Here is a 7,750-nt window from a genome sequence, read left to right as displayed (position 1 = left end):
ACTTAATATAAAATTCCCTGTGTAGAGGTTAACAATGCATTGTAGTGTTAGTACCAGTTTTTTCTCAGGGGCGCTGTAGTCGAGGTCTAGTCATCTCTGCTCTCCTATGCTATCACATACACTCCTCCGCAGCGCCGACTAAGCTTCATACAGACACTTTGTGTTTGTGATGTCCAAAGAGAGGAGGCAGTAAAAGGGTTTACAGTTGTTCTATTTGGTTATTAGATATGACTCGTTGCTGAGGTTAAGTCAAGCTGTATTAAATGTTAATAAACCATTACCTGATGCACCGATAATGAAAAATTCTGATTACCCTCTGAGTCCACTTAATGCTTTTCCATGTTCATGAAATCAGTCTGAGAAAGCTTTTCCTTTGTGACATGGTGCCTTATCGAGCAGAGCAGATTAAAAGACTAACTAAACTAACTTAACAAAATCCTGTTTTCAGTGGATATGGTCAGGAAATGTGTCCAAACAGGGCTGCTCTTGTAACTTGGCTATTTTTAGTTTGCTGTCAGCTAACCTTACCAGTTACTCATCACATGTTACAATGAGGTTGTACAATGGAACTAAATTAAAGTGACCTGGCTAACTAGCCTTTGTGTGTTGTCTACTGTGCTATGTCTTGATTTTAGACCACTCTGCATTGAATCATACTTGTTATTAATCTCTGGCTCTCTTCCACAGCATGTCTTTTATCCTGTCTTCCTTCTCTCACCCGAACTGGTCGTGGCAGATGGCTGCCCCTACCTGAGCCTGGTTCTGCCGGAGGTTTCTTCCTGTTAAAAGAAAGTTTTTCCTTCCCACTGTCGCCAAAGTGCTTGCTCACAGGGGGTCATATGAATGTTGAGTTTTTTCTCTGTATGTATTATTGTAGGGTCTACCTTACAATATAAAGTGCCTTGCGGCAAATGTTGTTGTGATTTGGCGCTGTATAAATAAAATTGAATTGAACTGGATTGAATTTTGCAAGTGTCAGTATTCATGTTTGTATTATCTCTTGATTTTTTTATGTTTTACTTTAAAAGTCAGTTTTTATTCTCTTCATATTAAGCATCGGATTTGCTTCCTGTCTGTCCTTTCCTTGTTGTTGACTGTATGTGCCTGGGACTCCTTTCCCTCTTGTTTCTAATCCCTAATTGGGATTTGGTCAAATCTTGTCATGTAATCATTTGTATTATATTGGGTCCATTTCCTGGTTCTATGTCCCTGTGCTCGCTTGTTTCTGGCTCTTTGTCTTTTTTGGATTATGCATCTTTAGAATGGGCAGTTGGGTATTGTATAGGAATTTCTTTCACTTATGTATTAATCACATTATTTTATTGTAATGCCTTGGTGCCACTGGATTTTAACATGTCTGATACCCATACTGTAAGACAAATGGTGGGGGTCTAGTTAGGAAGTTGGGGGAAGCAGACAACTCCACAGGAAGAGTCTTTTGTCTCTTCCAGGGAGTGGTGAATCTTAAGGTGTGAAACAGCTGTGTACTGCCTTTTGTTCATGGAGAAAGTATTTAACTGAGAGACACACTACTCTCAGTGAGACTCTGCTGACCCTGCCCCGTGGTCATGCAGGCTCTCCACCAAGCTTGGTTTTCTGTTCTGTGTGTGTTTTGATTAAAGAATGTTAGCTACCGCTCACCGCTCATCTGCAGGCTTTATTTAAGTGGAAAACTTCCACAACAGAATGGCGCTGCGAGCAGGGTGGTCCGTGTGGTCGCTGAACAACGGTTCCGTGGATGGGCTGATAACCCCTGAGGGAAAAGGTACCTTTGTCCTACCAGCTGTTGAAGCAAAGGAAATGGAGGAGTCACGGAGCCGTGTGTTTCAGTCACCACCGAGACCATCAATTTTGAGGGGACTCCTGCAGATGGGTGAGTTGTAGCTAACTTGTATACAGTCATGGAGAGTTTTTTGTCTGGCCGAGGGGGGGAACGCTCGCCGACTCCGGAGTTCGAGTCTCCGGTGGGGAAAATCCTGGCGGTTTGAGACCCCAGGCTTGTGTTGGGTACGGTCCATCACAAGGACATTGGCTCGAGCGCGCTGTTGGGGAGAAGCCGGCCCAGACCTGTGTTCGGTCCAAGTACGTCACAGGGACAGCGACTCGGGTACACTGTCGGGGAAAATCCTGGTGGTTTGAGGCCCCAGGCTTGTGTTGAGAACGGCTCATCACAAGGACAGTGGCTCGAACACGCAGTTGGGGAGAAGCCGGCCCAGGCCTGTGTTCGGTCCAAGTACGCCACAGGAACGGCGGTTCGGGTACACTGTTGGGAATCATTTCTGCGTACTACAGTGCGTGAAATGACGGTATTTTAGCACTTTTCTGCCGGTAAGGGAAGAAGGCCATTGCAGAGGACGCTCTGAATGTAAAGGGAAACTGGATCCAGTAAAGCGGCAGGCCTTCCACCAGGCGGCCAGGGACAAAACTCAATGTGTGACTGTACGTTAAGAACTGTGGGTAAAAGTATGTTGTGAGATGAAAGAGAATGGTTGTGTGGGAAAAGTTGTTGTGTGTGTAAAAAAAAAAAAACAAAAAAAAACAGAAAAATGGGGTTCAAAATGTTGAAAATAGGGAACAAAAACAAGAAAAAAAAACAGGAGTGTAGAAATGTGCGTAAAAGTTGTTTCCAACTAGCGGGAGAGGGTGGTACTGCAGGCCACCAGCTCCCCTAGTGTGGACACACAAAAATTTCTTTTTAGCAGAATTGTTGATGAAAATAAGTAAAAAAAATAGGAAGAGGGTTTGGTGATTTTCAGTGCAGAACAACTACAATCTCTCTGGGTTTTTAAGAAAGGGGACTTCAGAACCAGAGAGGGGAGACGTGTTTCTTTAAGCAGTGATAAGAATGATCAAAATGTCTCAGTGTGTCACTTGCAGGTGAAGAGCAGACCCTGATCAATTTTTCACGTGCAGCAGTCGGAAGAAATTATAGGTTAACATCATTAGAAACACTCAAGCCAAGTTTTGGCTGAATTGTTTTACAGCTTAACTTCCATGTGTTTGTCACCCTGAGAACACAAGCTCCAAGAATCTCTCCCTGAAGACAAGAAAAGCAGTTCCAGAACAACGAGATGGATATCAAGAGCTCACAGCAGGGTCCTGAGCAGTGAAGAAAAGGTCCAGCAGCAGCAGCAGCTGTGCAAGACAGCGACAGCAAGAAGAAAAATGGCATCATCATGACTGGATGGATGGATGTGTATTTAGAACGAGCTGCAACTTCACTGTGTGTGAATGGACCTTTGAAAAGACTGTCTGAGTTGGACATTTGCCACTTTTGGAGCAAAATGGCAAGATGAGACAGTGGAACACAGGACAAAGCTGAAAGACAACTGACTCTCACTGGACTGCTGCAAGGGGGGAGAGTTGAGATGAGACCACAGTGGAAGGAGCAGGGGAGAACATGGCTGTTTTAGTGTGGGAAATGAAATTTGGGTTTAGGAAACTGGGAAGAAAAAACGACTGCCTTGCGTGGAGAATTGAAAAGTGTCTGGAGCACCGCAAAGAGGAGAGGTACACAAAAATTACACAAACAGAAAAATGCATTAATCCTACTAACACAAACACACATGCAATGAAGCTCATGAAGACCAAATAGCATTTTAAGCAGGCGTTTCTGCTACCATCATCTTGTCCGGTTCACTTAGTGGGTTAAAAAGTGATACATAGACTAGTGAACTAGTATTTTGGGGAAGGATGATTGAATTATTGCAGGGGTGAACAGAATGCTGCAGGGGGGTCAGATGAGTGGGAACTAATAGATTATTGAGTTTCTTGTTTCTGATGTGTGGGGGAGGTCTTATCATAACACACATCTGGGTACATGGGGGAAAACAAAACTCATTATCTAATAGAATATTGGTATGTGAGGTGTGTGACTGGTGGATGAAAGTTTTGGGGATTTAGCATTTTCCTTTGGTACCACTTTGAAACTGCCAATTAGTTTTGTTTTGATCTATCACTCTAAGAGCATGCTTAGACAACTTCTAAAAAGAGGCCTTCATATTGTTTTGATTTTTAACAGTGCACTGAGATATTTTTTTTTTGTTTGGCAATTTTCTCTTTTGAAGCAGGCCTGCAAGATCGGGATCGAAAGCGCTACACAACATGTTGAACAATCGCAAGTGAGTTTCTCCAAAAATTAAAATGGGCTCGGGAGAAAGCCACTTATTTGGGACAATCAGAAAACAAGTCCCTGCCAAAAAGGATTCAGTGAGGTAATCCAGTCTAAATAATTTTTTTTTTTTTTGAAATGACGTCATTGCTGGCAGTAGAAACTTATTGCGTCACGAGGTTCTACTGTCAGCAAATAAAAATGGGAACTGACTGGACTGACAAAAGCTTTGGCTGACTTGACACCAGTATGCAAGATTGCACCTCCACCTTGACCTGACAAAAGGGTGGATGTATGTATGTTTCTTTTACAGGAGCAGAAAGGTGACAGCAACAGGTTGCATGGGCTTTTGGGCCATGCTGACTTAACCTTTTAATTGCCACTTTCTGTGTCTTTGAATTTACCAGCAGTGTGTTATTCATGACCTTGTATTGTTTACAGTGCAGAGGTCACTGTGAGAAAGTGTGCATACAGATGCGCTACGCTAACATCTATTCTTCCACAGCAGAGGGCTAATCATATGATCTAATCACATGATTTACAGTAGGACACACCACTGGCTAATGTTTTCTTACGACAGGGCCTGGAGTGATGCTACTCCAGAGGAGAATCCCTGGAAATTTAAGAGACAATGCACGACTTCATTGTGCATGTCTAATTGTGCTAAGCTGATATAGGGCAAAAGAGGGTTTTCCGTGGAAGCTTTCATTTTAAATTGCAGAGACCGTGACATGAGGGATATGGAAGGATTGACACAGATACAGACCACGACCGGGAGAGAACGCTTCAACAGGACCAGTGAGAAGCACGGACCATCTGCAGGACAGCAGACAAACGACAGTGGGCTGCACCACTGGGCTTCCAAATGATTGTCACGAGAAGATTTTGAACAGCAAAATCTTAAAATAAAATGAAAAGTTTCTACGTTGACGTTGAGGAAGACAACTAAGGTGTACGACGTGCTCTGCCTTAAATCTACAGCCGCGTTGGAATGGAAATCGAGGGATGGAGAGAGCATGCCAAGCTCCAAAGGTGACAGCACAGAGGGAGATCAGCGTTGGAATTACAACTCTGTAAATGGCACAGACACCAGGAGCCATGACAGGAACTGAGAATGACCATCTAATGCTTTTTCACTTTGCCATGCAAAGTACTTTGACACTCTGGAGAAGACCTTTCCTCTGTATCATTGTTGTTGCCATTAGCATATGAGAGCTTAGATTGGGGGGAAGTTTAAAGATGAACAAAGGGTGGTGGGAGACCAGTGAAGTTAGGATACACAGTGTGAAACTCCTTTAAGTGTAAAATAATGTTGATGTGATATACAGAATGTCGGGAAAGAAATTCTGGTTTTAATGTGATTCTTGATTTGAGAATCAAAGGGTGGGATTGTATAGGAATTTCTTTCACTTATGTATTAATCACATTATTTTATTGTAATGCCTTGGTGCCACTGGATTTTAACATGTCTGACACCCATACTGTAAGACAAATGGTGGGGGTCTAGTTAGGAAGTTGGGGGAAGCAGACAACTCCACAGGAAGAGTCTTTTGTCTCTTCCAGGGAGTGGTGAATCTTAAGGTGTGAAACAGTTGTGTACTGCCTTTTGTTCATGGAGAAAGTATTTAACTGAGAGACACACTACTCTCAGTGAGACTCTGCTGACCCTGCCCCGTGGTCATGCAGGCTCTCCACCAAGCTTGGTTTTCTGTTCTGTGTGTGTTTTGATTAAAGAATGTTAGCTACCGCTCACCGCTCATCTGCAGGCTTTATTTAAGTGGAAAACTTCCACAACAGTATTAAAGAGCTCACTTTCTGTTTGTACCACCTGCATTCATGGTTCAATGTAAATGTAAAAAAATATACCACCAACACAGGCCTAGGCTGTTGACACAAAGAAGGTTAAGGGCATAGATTTATGCTGCTAATATGAAATTTTGAGAGAAATTAAGATCCATCCATTTGTGCTCACTGCAGCCTCATCTTTCTGTTCTTCACTGAGAGGAGTGGAACCTGATGTGCTTGGTCTTCACACTTGTAGCCCACCCACCTAAAGATGTTTTGCATTCTGCTGAGCAATTTAAAAAGGTGCAGTTATTTAAGTGGCATTTATTCCAGCTCCAGCCACTCTCTAATCCAAAAAGTGTCACTCATTTGATATTCCTGGAGTTTTCCTGTTGTTGTTGTTGCTGTTGTTTCAGTTTAAGTGTTTTTGTCTCTTATTATTCTGAGCTGTTTTGGTAATAATCCAGGAAATCAGCTGGCTGGAAAAAACCCAACTCAAACCATCCCATATGACAATAGTCAAGATTCCAATTTTCTCTGAGAATATACATTCTCCGCAGCTTTTGGCATGTCTGTGTTGTTTTGATTTCCACTGATTGCACTGCTGTCATTACTCATAACTAAGTTGATGTGCACGTGCCAAATAAAATGCTTTGTGAACAATCTTGGAAGAGACGGTCTGCTGGCTTAGCCTCTGGAGGCAATGGCCAATTTTTCTGTTTCCGTCCAGCCTCATTGTTCACAAAGTCAGGTGCATTTGGGGCTTTTTTCTCTTTGTTTGTTTGGTTTTATTAAAAAGCTAAATTATATTCCGACTGATGGTTTCAAAATTTAATTTTGGCAAATGTGTTCCCTCTATTACTCCACACAGACTGTTTAACTGCATGTAACCAAACTCAATCAAACTCAAACAAGGGAACTATAAATAAAGTCCTTCTTCCTGTGTCAGAGATACTGTTCCTTGCCTACTGCTTCAACTTGTACATATTACTATGCTGATGTGTTGGTGAGTGTGAAAGAGAAACACTATTAAGTCAGATAATGCAGTGAAAACTGCAGTCAAGTTCCTTTAATGAATTAATTACTACATCATTTATTATGTTGGGTATTTTAGATGTAATGGTGTGTGTTTGTTTCTGTAACTCAGAGCTGACCTGAAGAGGTTTTCACTTTAACTGGGATACAGTATGTGGAGGCGAAAGCTCAAAATGCTTCCACGCAGAAGTAAACACGGCAGCTTTTTCTGAGCACAGCAAACCACTGCACCTGGTCAAACAGCACCAGAGGGCTCTTTTCATCTTCTGCCGCCAAGTCTTCTCCACTTTACAAAGTTGTTTATCTCTCTCTGCAAATCGGTTTTTATGTCTCTCCACCTCTGTGAAACCACAGGGGCAGTATTTCTCTGCCCTGCTGTGAGTTGCCTAAACCTGCCTCGCTCACTGTACTTTCTGCTACATATGATCCATAGAGATAAACACTGAGTTTCCCTTTTTATTCCTGTGCTCTAACATCCATCAGATCTCAACAGTAATACATCTCTCTTTCTGCTGCTTGTTTTTGTCATGCTTAATTGAAACCAACTGAAAATTGATCTGCTGAAGAGCTGTACTCTGTTTTTATGTGTTTGCTGCTTCTGATGGCAGAAGAGCCGGGGGAGTGCCCTTCACATTCTGGCCTCTATAGACACATTCTCACAAAGCTCCTGGAGCATCAACAGTGCACTGGCAGATGATCAAAATACCTCCCCCAGTGCACCCCCAGCGAGCTGAAAGTGGGTGTTGGTGAATGGAACAAATGTGTTTTTTAAAGCTACCTGAGAGCTTGGCTCTTAAAAGTCCTCTGGGCAGCTCCTTG

The sequence above is a fragment of the Oreochromis niloticus genome, linkage group LG22, assembly GCF_001858045.2.
Source record: "Oreochromis niloticus isolate F11D_XX linkage group LG22, O_niloticus_UMD_NMBU, whole genome shotgun sequence".
NCBI lineage: Eukaryota > Metazoa > Chordata > Actinopteri > Cichliformes > Cichlidae > Oreochromis > Oreochromis niloticus.
This window is presented reverse-complemented; position numbering follows the sequence as displayed.